This window comes from Bos indicus, chromosome 2 (assembly GCF_029378745.1).
Source record: "Bos indicus isolate NIAB-ARS_2022 breed Sahiwal x Tharparkar chromosome 2, NIAB-ARS_B.indTharparkar_mat_pri_1.0, whole genome shotgun sequence".
Lineage (NCBI taxonomy): Eukaryota > Metazoa > Chordata > Mammalia > Artiodactyla > Bovidae > Bos > Bos indicus.
The window spans coordinates 74,246,202-74,264,694 of NC_091761.1; positions in this window are offsets into that span (position 1 = coordinate 74,246,202).

The window sequence follows — 18,493 nt, forward strand, 5'->3', positions numbered from 1 at the left end:
GCAGATAGGACTCTGCAGGCTTGGTGTCTAGACTTCCCTTTTGTGGTTGTTTCCTGTGGTGTATAAAGCTTTATTTTTCCCCTTTGTTCAACCATTTATGTTTTATAACCTACTCATTTCTGCCCAAACAACTCTCTCTCTCTTAGAGGGGTCTCAATGGACTTCCAACTATGTGAGCTACATGAAAACTGGCAAATATACTTACAAGTTTTGAATATATGTAGGATAAGTGTAGAAGATATTTCTAGCAAACAATAACTAACATTTTCAGGACATATTTTGTACAGGAAGAGTTCAAATCTCTGAGGAGACATCATCTGTGAATAGGAGGAACACCATTCCAATATAGGCCAGATGGATGAACTGAATTATAGAAATAACTTACCTGTTAACTGAGGCCATAAAAAATCCACATCCCAAGAAAGCAATCAAGGAAGGGAAAGGAAGCTAATTTTAACTGTGCTCTTTCCTTGCACCTGACCCTTTGTCAGAATCTTTGTATATTTTGTGCTTAGTCGTTCAGTCGTGTCAGACTCTGTGCAATCCCATGGATGATTTATCCCACTCAATAAGCATCTCAACAGTGTCACATAGGCTTCAGCTTATTTCTTCTTTTACAGTAAACTGAGGGTCCAATTAAGAAGGTGGTTTAATGCAAATTCAGCTTAGTGAGTATTTTTATTTTAATTTAGTTGTTATTATATGTTACTTGGGCTTCCCTGGTAGCTCAGTGATGAAGAATCCACATGCAATGCAGGAGACCTTGGTTCAATTTCTGGGTTGGAAAGACACCCTGTAGAAGGGAATGGCTACCCACTGCGGTATTCTGGCCTGGAGAATTCCATGGACTGTATAGTCCATTGGGTTTTAAAGAGTGGGACATGGCTGAGTGACTTTCACTTTTACGTTATTCAAGTCAATCATTTAATAAAAGATGAAGTTTGGTCCTAATTCCAACCTGTGTGCTGTGCTGTGCTTAGTTGCTCAGTACTGTTCGACACTTTGTGACCCCACGGATGGTAATCTGCCAGGCCCTTCTGTTCATAGGGATTCTCTAGGCAGGAATACTGGCGTGGGTTGCCATACCATCCTCCAGGGGATATTTCCAACCCAGGGATCAAGTCCAGGTCTCCCTCACTGGAGGTAGATTCTTTACCATCTGAGCCACCAGGGAACACTGGAGTGTGTAGAGTATCCCCTGTCCTGGGGAATTTCCTGACCCAGGAATCAAACCAGGGCATCCTACATTGCAGGATGATCCTTTAACTCAAAATGGACCATAAATCTAAATGGAAAACTATAAAACTTCAGAAGAAAACATCAAAGAGAAGTTTTGCAACCTGGTATTAGGCAGAGTTCTTAGATATGACACCAAAACATGATCCATGAAAGAAAATTCTATAAACTGAATTTCATCAAAATTTAAATTCTTTTTTCTGAAAGACTGTTGATATTTAGTTTATCACAATGTGTGTGTTTAACACTGAATATTTTGAATAATTGAATAAAACATACATATTAAGGTTTGGTTGTAGTTCAGCAAATTGGAGCATTTAAATTTCTATTTCATATTTTTATTTGATTTCAAGACACCTTGAAAAATAAAAGAATATGTGTGCATTAAAATAGACCATACCTTTCATCTAGTGAAGACTTCCACCCACAGAAATTCCCTCCACGGTATTCCTGACAAGCAGTTCTCGGGCCCTGCCTGATCCCTTCTGGTGACTGGGAGTGTCTCATTGTAAAGATGGCCCAGAGCATTTGCCCATTAATCTACTGGTTGGTCTGATTTCTGTCTTCTGAACAGATGCAGAGACTTTCTCTTTCAACACACAATATAGCCGAGAGTGAGAATTCCTTCCTTTATCTCAGTGAATGTGTTAGCTGAAAAGTTGGCAGTATTATAACATACCTCACAACATCACCTGTTTCATCTGAGAGCGATATTCAAGGGAGAGGTCTTGGGTGGGAATAGAGGAGAGTTTAAAGATAAAGGCTTAGAAAATCAATAGAGAGGTGTACCATGATCCAAGTATTTAGGCTGAATCTTTCTTTTTGTTATTGTTTTTATTGATTTCAGAATGATCCTCTTATTTCCTTCTGTTTTGTTTAATTTCCCTGAACTCTTCTTTTCATAATTTTACTGAATTTGAATTTTCAGTGGAAAATAGTCATTTGTGCACAGTGGAGTTAGATGCCTGGGGCAGGAAGTGGGGGTAAACCTAGAATGCAATCAGCAAGGCTACTTCATTAGGGAGAATGAGATGTAGAAATTCCCCGAATTCCTGTTATTCTTAAGAAAGAAAATAATCAGAAAAATAAAGGTCAAATCTCTAAACTGGCTCCAGAAACTGATCCTTAGAGAAATTCTGACCAATATAGCAAGAATTAAAACTCATACTGAGAAAACTAGCAAAAGCAGCAGTAATCCTCAGAGAGAAGGCAGAGCAGGGCTGCAAATCAAAGAGTAATATTAGAAAAAGCTACAATAATAAGAAAGAAACATAGCAAGACAGTGGAAAAGAGATTGGGAACTGTAGGTTTTTCCTTTTGTTGGACACACAAGCCAAGAGTTCCTGCTTTGTAAGCTCCCCAAGAGATGGAACAATAAATTATAGCCTGAGGAGGGAGTAGCTGGGATGCAGGGAGGGCTGAGATGAGCAACAGGGTCTCTTTGAGACCTGGGTCTCAGCTGGAACCTCATCCTGTTCTGAATTGAAGAGCATTACCCTTCTCCTGAAGTGTCAGGGCAACTAATGCACTTGCCTGCATCTCTTGAGAGGGTACCCTCCTTTGCCCTAAGATATACTACTTCTGTGCCTTTTGGAGGGTGATGCTGGCAACAACAACAAAAACAAAAAAAAAAAAAAAAAATGAAAGGAGGAGCCCTATCAAACCACAAGCCCAGCACTGCAGGCAATGAACACTCTTCAAAGGAAAGAGACATTTTAACCATGGCCTTATGTCTTTCTGCATTCCAGTTTCTCTTGACATTCTTCCCCACTTATTGGAGTGGCATGGACAATTATAGAAATCAACTAAGAGGAAAGTTGAGTCAGAAACACATTTAGTTTGGTATAACTATTCAGCTATCACTTTAATAAACAGCATAGAAACAGCTTCTGGGAGTAGCCCAGTCATTTGCCATACTAGATCAGTCGGCAAAGTAAAAAAAAAAGGCACAGGACCCAAGGAATGTCACAAAATAGGAGTATGCATGCAGTTAAGTGTGAACAAGCTTTGATACAAAAGGAACTGAAAGCCAGTCTAGGGAAGTTCTCCCAAATCTTGTTCAGATTACAAACAAACTTGGTGTATTTTCCCCTAAACTTGAAAGCAACACTAAAAATTTATGTGGTATTACCAATAACAACTTGGTAGATGAAAGAAAGATAAAAGAAATGTTCAAACTATCAAAGAAATGATCAAAAAATGAGAAAAAATAACGTGGATAAAGTTGCTAGAAGAAATATTGAATTGTCTTTCTGTTCTCTTAATAATTTTACAAAATTGATGTCAAATAAAAAGACAATCAAAATATTTATAACTACAAATATAAATAAAAAGTATATATTATAGAGATATGTCAGTTAATTAATGCTATACTAGTTTCTAGATTTTATGGTTTTTGTGACATTTGTTCATCTTTAAAGTAGTTTGTATTTGAAATTTTTTGTCGTTGACATTCAAAGTTAATTTTGTATTTGAAGTTTTGTATTCTTCTTGGAGAGTAAATTCCAAATTGTTAAGTTTCTGACCCCATAAAACCTCCATCTGGTTTCACTTCTTTCATTGTATTTACTACACTGTATGATCTTTTACTTGATTATGTTTCTCTGTTGCCTCCTGGGTGGGAAGGAGTAAATCTAATTATTCTTAATATTCCCAGCACCTAATGTAATAAGATCTGGCAGTCGTTCAATACATTTTTGTTGATTGAAAATCTAATTGATGGCTATAGGAAAGAAGGTGGAGTTCCCACATAGTTATACTTCAGATAGGAAAAATAAACCAACAGCAAATCTGGAAGTGGTGTCAAAAGCTGAAGGGGAAACTACGGGTATTGCAGGATGCTGAATAAAAGGTGAGAGGATGAAGAAGTCCCCGCAGAAAAAAATAACTAGATTATAGTAAGACATGGAATATTTTCTGCTGTATCAGTAAACAAACGATGTCACAGTCATCAGAGATTGCAGCCACAGCAGATGGCGAGCGCTACCCTGGAAAGAAAGAATACCTGCCATCTAGCAGCCATCAGTGGAGAAGGCAATGGCACCCCACTCCAGTACTCTTGCCTGGAAAATCCCATGGATGGAGGAGCCTGGTGGGCTGCAGTCCATGGAGTCGCTAAGAGTCGGAAATGACTGAGCGACTTCACTTTGACTTTTCACTTTCATGCGTTGGAAAAGGAAATGGCAACCCACTCCAGTATTCTTGCCTAGAGAATCCCAGGGATGGGGGAGCCTGGTGGGCTGCCGTCTATGGGGTCACACAGAGTTGGACATGACTGAAGTGACTTAGCAGCAGCAGCAGCCATCAGACTGCAGCCATTCCCTATGGTGAGCCCTGAGGAAACTCAAGAGTGTGAAAACACAGGACACTGGCCTCGGATAGCTGAGGTGCACATAAAAGGAGTGATGAGAGTGAGCCCAGACTGTTGCATCTTCCCACTACTTAGGAAAATGCTAAATTCCTAACTTGGATATCTGGCTTTCCTTAATTGACAATAATCGTTTGAGTTCAGACTGAAACAGGAGGAAAGGGAGCAGGGCACAGCCTATAAAAGAATGACATAGTCATAGGACATGACAAAAACTGGTTAGAACCAATGAGATCCAAGATAGAGGAGGATTCAACTTCCCATGGACCTTGAGCCTCATCATATGTTCATTGTAACACATTAGCTAAATGGCACATTCACCAGGACCATGACAGTCCTGAGGCCAAAAAGTGAGCAACAGACCAATTCCTGGAAATCCTTACCCCTTCCCTGAAATAATTGGAATAATCCTCCCACATATTAGTCTACGAAATTACCCAGCCCATAGAAACTAATCACGCTATATTTCGAGGCTCCCTTGCCTTCTGAAATGGCCCATATTCTGTCTGTGGAGTATGTCTCTCTCTAAATAAATCAACTTCTTACCTATCACTTTGTCTTCAAATTCTTTCCCAGTGAAGCAAGAACCTCAAATTCACCAGGAACAAGACTACCTGTCCTTTGTTGCAAAACTCCTATGCATCCTAGGTAGCCTCCTCACCTCCTTAGAGTAGTTCTCTCAGGGTTTACTTGAGACACTGCCTCCCAGGCTTGAAGTCCTAAATATTCCAACTGAATAAAACGTAACTCTCAACTTTTAGCCTGTAAGTGTTTTTTAAGTCGACAGTAGAAAAGACTACTAGAGGGTGCATTTGGGAATAAATGGTAGAAATATATGAGGCTTAAAATGAATAGCTTTCTTTCTCTAGATAAGGAGGTACATAAATTTCTTCCTGGAATTAAATGTGATTGTGTATACTTCATTTACCATAATATCAGTCACATAGTAGGTGATCAACAGACACAATTGTCCCTCTCCTCACTAACTTTCAAGAACACAAGTTAGGTCTCAGAATCTAGACAAAGATAGAAATCAAGAACACATTAGTACAAGGGTCTGGAGTTTAAAATCTGTTTCAGGTACACTCACATGTAGCTTTCCCCCACATAAGGAGGTTGAGCTAAGAGCTGGAACTGAATGTACTGGACTGAAGTAGGTGAAATGGTAAAAGGGGTCCTAAAGGAAATGAGACAGAAGCCAGCCCAGAACCTCACTCTCCTCTCTCTGCAACCCCCTCTAGAAGTAGTCCTTCCTACCCATCCAGAGACCAGATGGGGGCTTGGCTTGGTCCCCTAAGAGGCTCATTTTCCAAGGTGGGGGTGGAGGTGGGGGGCTCTTAACAGAATAAACCTTAATTGCAATGTGCCTTAATGGGTTTGCATTTAGTCAGGCATATCCTCTCACTTGTAATTCCTTCACCTCAACAGTGGCAGCTCCCCCACTTACTAACATTATGGCAATTTTCCCTTCACTAGAAATCTCCCCTAAGTGTCTGCTTAGGAAGCTCTTTGTTTGATGTCCTTGACATGTTAATAGGAACAGCTCTGGGTTTTCTGCAGTTGTGAATACTGAAGAAAATTTGAGAGGAGCTGGCAGGGGCATACCACATTCCAAGTTCCATTGTTGAATGCTAAGTGGAAAACAAAAAGATTCAGAGTAATAATTAAGAAGTTTTGAACACAAAGTTTGATACAAGTTAGAATTTGGAGGCCAGATCAACCATTTGTTCTAAGTAAGTGGATAGAGCTGCAGAGGAACAGCTGGCCCATGTTTAAGTCTTCCTGGGCTTTTGTACAAAATCTATAATTAGGAGTTTGTTCATTTTCACATTTACACTGAGGTTGAAGTCCATTAATTAATTTTGATTAATGATGAATCACTATTCTTGAACAAGAGATTTTGGGGTTTAAGTGAAGTATAGTCCTTAACGCAGGGGAGTTTACAGTTAAATACAGAGAAAAAATTTGGACACAAATAAATAGATGATGAATGTAACAAAGGTCACAGCTGGAACAATGAAGGACTAGTAGTGTTCTTATGAAAGCTGGGCTAATTTGGGCCAGGATGGTCCAGAGGAAGTGTCATGGCCAGTGACAATCCCAGGCCCCCTAATGATTGTGGAGAGATGTTTACCTATGTTTTCTAATAATAGATTGGCCCATTTTCCAGTTATATCCCTCTGGATTAGCAATGAAAATGGATGATTGCTTGCCACATCCTGATTCAAGGAGGGGGATGTTGTTTCTGTGGAATTTCCCCCCAAGGATGTGGTTGAATTGAGCAGGGGTGGACCCTCAGAGTTGCCAGCTACGTTCAAGCATGGGAAATCCAGCACAACGTTTGTGTTGAGGTCACATTTCTTATGTGCCAATGTGGGATTGAATTAAAGGTGTTTCAAAATGTCTTCCATAAAGAAAAAGATTAAATGAGGAACCTCTTTAGAAGACCAAATATCTCCCATCCTCCAAGCCATGTAAAGCCCTTTGCTGATAGGATAGTTTTCTACAGTGCTTTTTTTTTTTTTTCCTTTTAGGGAATCTATTTAACTTCAAAAGGCAGAGACATACAAAGGAAATGGATGGCAATAAACTTCTTGAAAACTTCCATGGTTGCTTCCATGTGGCGATAAACAGGGTCAAAAAATGGTAACAGCACTTGGTGTCAATCTTCATTCATGCTGTAGCATCTCAAGCTCCTATATAGCTGCAGACCCCCCAAGGGTATCTATCACATGTGTGTTTGTGTGGTTCTCTCAACCATGCAATTCTCATATTTGTCCTCTTTTATTCTGGCAGCTACTCTGATGTCTTACACTATAACCTTCCCTGTCTTGCGCTCAAATGCCAGGTATCTTCAGCCATTGATACATGAACTAGGTTTCTAAGCCTATTCTGTATGTCAACATACTTGTAAACTCCGATTTGTGGAAAAAGCTTGTTGTCTCCCCTTAGGGTACAATCTTATTTTATATGTAACACAAATATGTGTTTTTTTCTTTATTGAAACATTGTTATTTTACAATGCTGTGTTAGTTTCAAGTGTACAACAAAGTGATTCAGTTATATACACATATACATATAAGCCTTCAAGCTGGGAACTTTCAAAGATGTGAACATGCATTTGCATGTCCAGTCATGTAAGTTAGTTCATGTATTTGGCATAACTTGTCATGTGCATATATCCTCTGAAAGCAGCTATACTTTTCTGTACTTTACTGTACAGTACTATCTAGAGTACAGTCATACAGTACCCTTATTTCAAGCCCAGGATGTCCAAAAGCAAGCATAAAAGCAGTGGTGATGCAGCTGGTACTGCTAAGAAGCTCCAAGCAGTAACAGTGGAAACAAAAGCGAAAATAATTGAGGGAGTAGAATGAGGCAAAAGGATGGTAGAGGTTGCTTGTTCTTATAACAGTGAACTCCTTGCTGTGCAATAGGAGGGGCTTACTAATGAAGACTTGACGGGATTGGAGGCCCAGAGAAAGGACAAAGAGAGACAAGAGGAAGAAGTAAGCGAAGAACTGAAGATTACAATGCAGGAGATGGCAAGGGGATTTTCTTTACTTGAGGAGGCACTGTTCGTTTTTGTGGCAGAGGACCTGAATGGTATATAGAAGTTGTGATAACCATTCAGAATGCAATCCAGTGCTACCATGTCATCTATGATGAGAAAGAAAGAACTACCACCCAGACATCACTGTATATTTTTTAAGAGGGTAGATAGAATTGAATCCAGCAAGGAACCAGAACCTCTGCCATCAATGCCAGGCATGCATGAGACTGCAGTTTGCCCTCTGTCTTCTATTGCTGATGATCCTTCAGCGCTACTGTCTCCCACCATCTTCCCTCTTCTTAGTAACTCTTCTTACCTATTCAGTTTATGCCAGCTGTTGTACTGAATGACTGTACTTTTCAAGGTACTGTATTACTGTACTTTTCAAGGTACTGGACTGTAAGATTAAAAATATTTTTTTATTTTGTGTGTTTGCTTTTTCTTTATTATTTATATGAAAATTATTATAAACCTGTTACAGTACTATATAGACAATTGTGTTAATTTGGTACCTAAGCTAAGTTTGTTGAACTTTTGAACAAATTGGACTTATAAACATGCCCTCAGAATGGAATTTGGTCATATGTAGGGGACTTACTATATATTTGTTTTCTTAATTTTTTTCAGTTTCTTTTCCCTTATAGGTTATATGTTCTCAGAGCTTTATAAAGTTTTGCAACAAAAGGCCTTTACACTTACTGCTTCACTGTGTTCCTCTCTCTATAGGGATCTGAACTCTGGTAGTGATCTGTAGAAGCTGGGACCAAGTCAATCTATCTAACAGGTATCATATTGTGCATTAAGTTTCCCCACTAATCCAGACCCATAGTCAGGTCTGTATTCCCATGGGCTGAGTTATTTTCCAGGTGAGTTTTGTTTTCTCCTGAAAATAGGTTTCAGATGGCTTGCCCCACTGCCTTTTAGGCATGCTAGAAATTCCAAAATTTGTAGCAAATATACAGCTTAGATCAGACATTTGGACACAATATATTAGAATGACTTGCTATTTGTAACTTGTTTCCAAATAAGTGATAAGCAAAGAGAAAGATATTGTTGATCTATCTAATCCATAGGTTAGAAATAGGAAAAAATAAATGATTCTGAAACATGGAAAAAGCAATGAGAAACACCAAGCTCTTGTTGGCCCATTTGCTAGGAGCTCTAAAGTATGTTAGAGAAAGTAAGTTTCTGCCATGAAATTTAGGCACAAAGAGAGGGAAAACTAACATTTAGAGTTGTAAAATGCATTAAATAATTTCATAATTATTACTTTTTAAATATAATTGCTGAGAATAACCTTATTGTCACTTTTATTTATTTTTTTATTTTAAATGCATTTATTTTTTAACTGAAGGATAATTGATTTAGAGAATTGTGTTGGTTTATTTTTAGGCTGCATTGCACAATCTGTGAGATATTAGTTCCCTGACCAGGGACTGAACCCACACTCCTGCTTTGGAAGTGCAGAGTCTTAAGCACTGGATGACCAGGGAATTAATTTTTAGGGAACACATTTAATGTAGTATTCTTTTTTGTACATGAGGAAACTCAAGTTCATAGGAAATGACAAGGTCACAAACCTAGGCCTGTCTCATTATTAGTATTGTCCCATTATTGTTTTCTATAATGAGACAGTGGTTATAATTTCTATAATAACCTATAATACAAGTTTAGTCTTTTAAAATCCCTGAACAGAGACCCAAAGATATTAAGGTCATCAAAATATGTTTTGGTTATTAAGTCACAAAAATTAAATACAAGAGAAAATGGGGAGATGTGTTTTAAAAGCCAGTATTTTAAAACTGGTGTCTAATCCAAGACCTCCTTTAAGGCTCTGTCTTATGGATGCAAACCAGGCCATCTGGCTCTAGAAGCTATGCCATTAAATGTAAAGCCATTAATGAAACTTGGCAAAGAGTATTTCTATTAACTTATTAGAACCTCTCCCCTTTTAAAGGAGGACAAAGGATGGAAAATCCAGAAGAATTACAGAGGGAATTCTAGGTGTAAATATGGAAACACTCTTGGTGGCTCTGCAACATGCTTCATATGATTTTTGCACGTGCTTAGTCCTCCTTCATGTTGGGCTGATGGTTACACATCACATCATCAGGACAGATGTGAGCTGCCTGAGAGCAATCACCCCTGACAGGAGTGCGAACCTGAGATCAGTCTGAGTAGAATCAGAAGACCAGGAGAGAAAAGCAAATCAAGTTAACTTTGTTGATTAGAAAGAACATGGACTGGGGTGTTAGACAGACTTAATTTCAGGTCTTAGATCTGTAAATTTGCTATGTATGAGCAAGTTGTTAACCTTTTGGCATGGTAGTTTCATCAAAGGTAATGGAGTATTAACATCTTATTCATAATGTTGCTCCAGAATTATATAATGACGCTGTCACAGGGAGCCATGGATAAAATTTGGTTCTGTGTATCATGAAACCTCAGTGGACTGAGGATGGAAAAGTCACCAACTATAACTACAAGCAGTCTCATTTTCATGGAGGCAGAGTCTTCAACATTCATCTTGGTATTTTGCTGTAGGAGACCCACAGAAAGTACCCTTTAGGTAGAAAAAGAAGTAAAATACTACTGTACTCAAAACTCAAAAGAAACTATTCCAAATGTAGATACTCTGACAATAATTGGAGGATGCAGTTTAATCAAGAGTGTACACACTCAGACTTTTGTTTTTTGACATATTTTGAGGAAAGATTTTCTTTTCTCTTTTGCTTATGTTGTGTACTGTTTGTACATGTTTGTTTCTTGTTGTTGGCTGATGCATGGTGTATTGTGGGTAATGAGAAAAGCAGAACAGCAAACATAATTCAATAATACAAGGCCAGAGCAGACAGTATTATTCCTTATACTGTATTTCAGATCTTATTCTATTTAATTATTTTTATAAAGGTTATTTCTAGCTTAAAGCCCTACTTGGAAAGTTTTTTTAATTCACTGTATGATGCTTTCATCTAGACTGAGTTTGTCATTTATTTTTGTATCCTATGTTCCTTTCAGCTTCCCTGGTGGCTCAGACTGCAAAGAATCTGCCTACAATGTCGAAGAATGATACTTTCAAACTGTGGTGCTAGAGAAGACTCTTTAGAGTCTTTTGGACAGCAAAGAGATCAATCAGTCAATCTTAAAGGAAATCAACCCTGAATATTCATTGGAAGGACTGATGCTGAAGCTGAAGCTCCAATACTTTGGCCACCTCATGTGAAGAGCCCACTCATTGGAAAAGACCCTGATGCTGGGAAAGGTTGAGGGCAGGGGGAGAAGTGGGTGACAGAGGATGAGATGGTTGGATGGCACCATCAACTCAATGGACATGAGTTTGAACAAACTCTGGGAGATAGTGAAAGACAGGAAAACCTGGTGTGCTGAAGTCCATGGGGCTGCAAACATTTGGATACAACTGAGAAACTGAACAACACATGTTCCTTTCATTCTCCTTTTTGAATTTCACGCATTTGTTTTCATTCTGAGCTATAATTCATTTTCATCCCATGTATTTTTATTATAAATACACTAGGTGGTTGCAGTACAGGCAGGAGAGGGCTAACACAGCTGTGACTTAATCCTCATTCATTGGAGAACTGGGTTTTTGTTCATCTATGTTTCACTAAATGTCTACACCATGATACTATATACCTGGGAGTGTGCATGCATATGTATGAGTGGGTGTGTGTGAATCTATGAGTGTGTGCAGTAAGATTATCACCTGGGCTTTGCTAGTTTCCCTCAGTCCAGTAAGGGGCTCTGGAAAAAAAAAGAAATCTCATTTTCCCTACTTTTGATGAGATGCTAAGCCAATTAGAAAGGTTTCATAGTATTAAGAAAAACAATTTTCTCTGATTTTTTTTAACCTCTTCAGTTTATTCCTATCTAAATTGGTAGTCATAGTTCTCAGGATTTGTCAGAAGTTTCCTCTTTCCATGGTGATCTTCCAGAAGTGGAAGTGGTACCAAGATCTTACTAAGCTCTACTCTCACCTTTGTCTCTTCTTTGTTTATAAAATTTCAAAGTTCAAAGTAAATGTTTTCAGGTGACCTTTTAGTAAAATTTATTTTCTAATGGGAAGAGTTTCTGCGATAGTTTCATATGAATTGCAATTTTATATATGTAAGTGAGTAAGTAAATTAATAGATAGATAAAGCAACTTAAATATTCCATGAAAAGGAAATTAATTGTAATATAGCTATATTATTAAATGTCATACAATTATCAAAAACATATTTATGGAGATTTTAAAAAATAGCAATAGGAAATGCTTAAGTTAAAATGTGAAGTGGTAAAAAATACATACAGAAAATAACATTAACTTTGTAAAAAATATAGCTTATGGTTCAAGAAGCCTGACTAAACATATGTGTTTACATTTCCCTCATCCAAAAATCCCCTTGAAATGATGAAAGGAATATAATAATAGCAATAAATCACAAGCATTGTGGCAGTGATGTATAGCTGGGAAGAGATTCCAGCATAACAAACTAGTATAAAAGTTTAAAAAATTTTAAAAACATGTGAAGTTAGATGACTCCAAAATCCAACAGTTGCTGAATGACTATCTATCACCACCAGAATAATTGTGCAAATGCAGTTTTTCATCCTATAACTTCCCTTTAAAGAATTTATACTAGTTCCCTATATATTTTTCCATCCAATATTAGCTCCTCTGTCTGATGTTCAGACTCTTCTAGGATATGGTCCAACCTTCATTCAATTCTGTCATCTTTGTCTTCTAGATTTGAAAATCCTTTATCTCCTGAATTAGCTCATGTTATTTTCTCAGTCTGAAATGCAAAACCTATTCTTATAATTCACCATTACACAAATTACCACTACACAAATTCACCATTACACAAATCTTCTCTATGTTTAAGTTTAAAGAATTATTTTCCTCTGACTTCTGGGATCCCTAGTAATTAATACCCATCTGTAAATTCATATTGTTTGGGTCACATTTGTTGATTAAAAGTCTAACCTATTTTTTTAAAGAATTCAGTTCAGTTTAGTTCAATCGTGTCTGACTCTTTGCAACCCCATGGACTGCAGCATACCAGGATTCCCTGTCCATCACTAACCCTCAGAGCTTGCTCAAACTCGTGTCCATTGAGTCGGTGATGCCATCTAACCATCTCATCCTCTGTCATCCCCTTCTCCTCCCGCCTTCAATCTTTCCCAGCATCAGGGTCTTTTCAAATCAGTCAGCTCTTCACATTAGATATCCAAAATATTAAAGTTTCAGCTTCAACATCAGTCCTTCCAATGAACACCCAGGACTGATCTCCTTTAGGAGGGACTTGTTGGATCTTCTTGCAGTCCAAGGGACTCTCAAGAGTCTTCTCCAACACCACAGTTTAAAAGCATCAATTCTTTATGCTCAGCTTTCTTTATAGTCCTATTCTCACATCCATACATGACTACTGGAAAAACCATAGCCTTGACTAGACAGGCCTTTGTTGGCAAAATAATGTCTCTGCTTTATAATATGCTATCAAGGTTGGTCACAACTTTCCTTCCAAGGAGTAAGCATCTTTTAATCTTCAGTGTTCAGCTTTCTTTATAGTCCAACTCTACATCTATACATGACTACTGGAAAAACCATAGTTTTGACTATATAGACCTTTTTTGGAAAAGGAACGTCTCTAATTTTTAATAAGCTGTCTAGGTTGGTCATTGCTTTTCTGCCAAGAGCAAGTGTCTTTTAATTTCAGGCCCGCAGTCACCATCTGAAGTGATTTCGGAGCCCCCTCAAAATAAAGTCTCTCACTGTTTCCCTTGTTTCCCCATCTATTTGCCATTAAGTGACGGGACCAGATGCCATGATTTTAGTCTTCTGAATGTTGAGTTTTAAGCCAACTTTTTCACTCTCCTCTTTCACTCTCATCAAGAGGCTATTTAATTCATCTTTGCTTTCTGCCATAAGGGTGGTGTGATCTGCGTATTTGAGGTTATAGATATTTCTCCTGGCAATCTTGATTTCAGCTTGTGCTTCATCCAGCCTGGCATTTCCCATGACATAATTTAAGGAATTACTTGACATTTAAATTTGAAGCCACTTGAAGCCTTTATTTTCTTGTACATTTCATAATATGTAACTCTCTTGCCTGGAATTCTCCTCTTGCCTTCACTTTCTTAATCAAATGCCATCTTTCTTTATGGAGGCAACTTCTTGGCTTTCAGTGAATCTCTGTGCTACCTCTGTACTATAATTATTTTTCTCAAATAGAGCCAAGATCACATTCTAATTATTTGTATCTCTGTCTCTCTTCCCCTAGAATGTGTATGTTGGACAGAATTCTCATATGGCTACCGAGATTCCTGTCTCCTGGTATATAACCTTCTCCTTTTGAACATGGATGAGATCTGAGACTATGATGGCTGTTGCTCTCAGTGATCAGGTTACAGTAAGATGACTTTGGGTTAATTAAGAAGGAGATTTCGTGGATGGGTTTGACTTCATCAGGGAAGTCCTTAAAAGGACTAAACCCTTTCTGAAGTCAGAGATTCTAAGTGAGAGCATGAGAGGACTGATGGAGAAGGCCATGGGACAAGAGGCTTTTATAAGCTGATGGACAACTAGCAAAACAAAGGAGCCTTGCAACCACAGGGAAAAGAACTCTGGTGGCAACCTGAGAAAGTTTGTAAATGGATATCCTCCCTAGAAAAGCCTCCAGATGAGGATATGAGGTCAACACTTTGATATCAGCCTTAGAAAACCCTGAGTGGAGGACCAAGCTGACATATGCTAGACTTTTATTGTGCAGAAGAGTATTGATTTGCCTTGTTTTGAGCTGTTTATATTTGTGGTGATTTGCTACACAGGTAGGCTCAGACGGTAAAGTGTCTGCCTGTAATGCGGAAGACCCGGGTTCAATTCCTGGGTTGGGAAGATCCCCTGGAGAAGGAAATGGCAATCCACTCCAGCACTCTTGCCTGGAAAATCCCATGGAAGGAGGAACCTGATAGGCTACAGTCCATGGGGTCACAAAGAGTTGGACACGACTGAGCGACTTCACTTTCACTTTCAATAGAAAGATGAATATAGTATAAATCTGCCAGTTTGGGTTTCTTGGGAGCTTGAGACTAGGCAGATTCTCAAATAAAGATTAGGATGCAGAAAGCTTATGGGGAAGCTTTTAGCGTGCACACCATGGGAAGAGTACAGGGAGCAAGACTGAGTAGAGGGAGGAATTGGGCTTTGCTGGGCCACAATGAGGATCTCAGTCCCTTTCATCAGGATCTTGGGCACTGGGATGATCCTTCATAGTTGACCTGAGCTGGACAAGGAGACCTGGGCTTTATATTCCCTCCTTGACCAGTCATGGAATGCAGGCTTTCCTTAGGAAGTATACATGGCCTTGGACAAGGCTACTTCCTTCAAGGAAATGTTATTCCTAGATTAGACTGGCAGCTGAGGGCAACAGAGAACATCTTCCTGGTTGTGCAGCACAAGGTACTCCACCACGAGGTTTTTAAGTGCAAGAATTGCATCTTTTTCATTTCCATATTCCCTCCAGCTAACATCATGCCTATGCAAAGACAGTTTGAATACAAGTTTTGGAAAATTCACCTTGTTGAAACATCCCTAGTTTGTTAATAATCAGTTCAATATACACTCTAAGTATGTTTCATGGTTCCACTTAGTAGACTTTTATTTAACAAATTATTATTGACCACTAATTATATATCTGACTCTCTTTTAGATAGTTAGAATGGTACAGTATATAAAACAAGCAGACTCCCACTTTCATAGATGAAACAGAAATATACATGTGTATATATACACACTAAAGATAAATATAACATATATAACTATGTGTGCATACAAACATGTATGTGTATGAGTGTGCATATGTATACACATATAAATTATATACATATATTTTAGTAAAAGTACTTTATTTCCTCTTGTGTTAGCTTTACAGCTTGTTTCACAAAGTTAGGGAGTGCATATACGCAAAGAGAAAATGAAACTGTAGAGCTGGGTGAAGAGTATCAGATTTTGAGGGTAGAACATGGGGACCAGTTGCAATTTTAAAATAGAACAGTCAAGCTATATCTTATGGAAAAGGGGCATTTGAGCAACAACCTGGAAAAGATGTGAGGAAGAGCCATTCCAAGCGAAGGGACAACTAATATAAAATCATAAGGGAGAGTTGTGCTAGTGAGATGTTTCAGAACAGCAGAGAGTCCAGTGTCTGGTAGAAACAACAAGTAAGGGGATGGTAAGAAAAAAGAGGTTGGATAAAGCAAAAGGAGACCAAGTCATGTAAGGCCTTGTAGACACTGGGGACTTTAGGTTTTACTCTGCATCACTGAGTAGGTTTGCGAGAAAACACTCATTGAACGCTAATGTTATATTGTGCAATGTGCTGAACACTCTATCTGTATTCATGTGGTTTTAAGTCCTCACAAAAACTCTTTATATAGGTAGTTCATTAGTGAGCATACCTGGTTTTAAAAAAGTTGACCAACTCACCCAAGGTCAAGTAGATGGTAAGTTATGAGGACCCCTATATACTGAACCATAGCATCATCCTGATTCCCAACTGAATGGCTTCTGTTTGGTTTTGTAGCATCAAACTATATGAAAAGATCTGCACACACAATTCAAACTCCCACTGCTATCTAAGGGTAAACCAATAAAAAGTCTTAAGTTTATCAACTATTAGAAAGTACATTTATGTACTGAGAAAATTCTGTCATTGTTTGCCATATTTTCACCATCCAATGAACATTTGTGCTTCCATGTTGCAAATTGGATTGTCTGGAAAGGCCTTTGAGAATAGATACTGTGAAAAGTAGGGGAGTGAAAGGAGTGTAGCTAGAAGAGAAGTCAGTCCGAAGGCAGCCCCCGTGACAGCCTTGACTGACCTCCCAGAAAGTCAGGGAGTTTGAATGGCTCAGCAGACTTGGCCAAGATGGTCAGGCCTTTGTTCTCCTATATCAACTCATCATTGGCTGTGAGTTTTTGAAAGAGGGGAAGGAGCAGAGCACAACACCTTACAAGTTCATCACAATCCACTGTGTACAAAAAAAAAAAGAATCTCTGAGTTTTCCTAGTTGCTACAGGAGAAATACCAGCAGATTTCTAAGCACGGTCTTGATGATGCTGGAGATATGACTTCATCCTCATGGGAGAAGAAGCAAAAGGAAAACATAAATCTACAGGCATTTCCCTACATTACTTGAGCAGAGACACAATGGGTCTGTATCTGAATTTAAACCTAATGAGATTTTTTACTGTTGCTATAGTTTTTAATCTGAAAAGATTCACAAATATTCATTTGAGAAAAGAAAAACCTAGAATTGTGAAGTCTCACATACTGGGGTGCTTTTTGCTTTTTTTTTTTTTTTCTTTTAGGAGAGGAGTAGAGACTAGGAAATGTGACATAAGAGAATATAACACTTTTTCCCATTTTTCCCTCTCCATTCACACTCATCTCACCTTTTCCTTTCATGGTTGCTGAGGCTCTACTTAGTCATTTACTGTAGGAAGGGCAAGGATCCCAGGGTCAAAGGGCATTATCTCTCTGCTGCCAGGTAAATGATGATGAGATATTACTGTTCCCACCAGCTTTGATGAGCAAAAAAGAGGGCTCATCTTAAAGTCATTTTCATCCCCAGAATTTTCTTTCTTTCTCTCCTACAGAGACAAGAGTGGTATCTTTTGCATTTTATGGCTTTATTTTCTTTAATATTCCTAAGTAAGCCAAACTCAAAGGACAAACAGTCAAAGTCCTTTGTTTTTTGTAATTTGTAAGGAAATTAGACTGTGTCTCATCACAATTTTATCAATCTCTTCACCCGGGAAAGTCACTAATGGAATTCCCACTGAGTTCATAATAAAAGAATGCCGCAGTTTCATCTATTAATTAGCATATTAGTATGGATGATCATGCACACCTGAAAATAAGGGTGCTATTTTGCATTGTCTTATTTTCTGAGAAAGCAGTGACTTGTATTTTTATATAGACTCTGTGTAATTTTTAGCCACATTTAGAAAAATTAAACAATTGTATTTTCCAGATTCTGAAATCTGTTAAACCACATGTGCTACTGTTACACAGCCTTCCTTATCTCAGAACTGCCCACTCAAAAATACTACAGGATGCATCCTATCAAACTGAATATGCAGAAAAAAGCCTAACTCTTAGCTGTATTAATGACTTGAAAACTATACTTTTCTTGTAATTTTCACTGATATGTAAATCTTATAAGGTACTTGAAACAAGATATTCTACTTAACTTTCTCCATTATTTAACATAGTAGGAGACAACATAGATTCTCTAATCTCTGAGATTATTAGGAAATAAGGGCTTCTAGA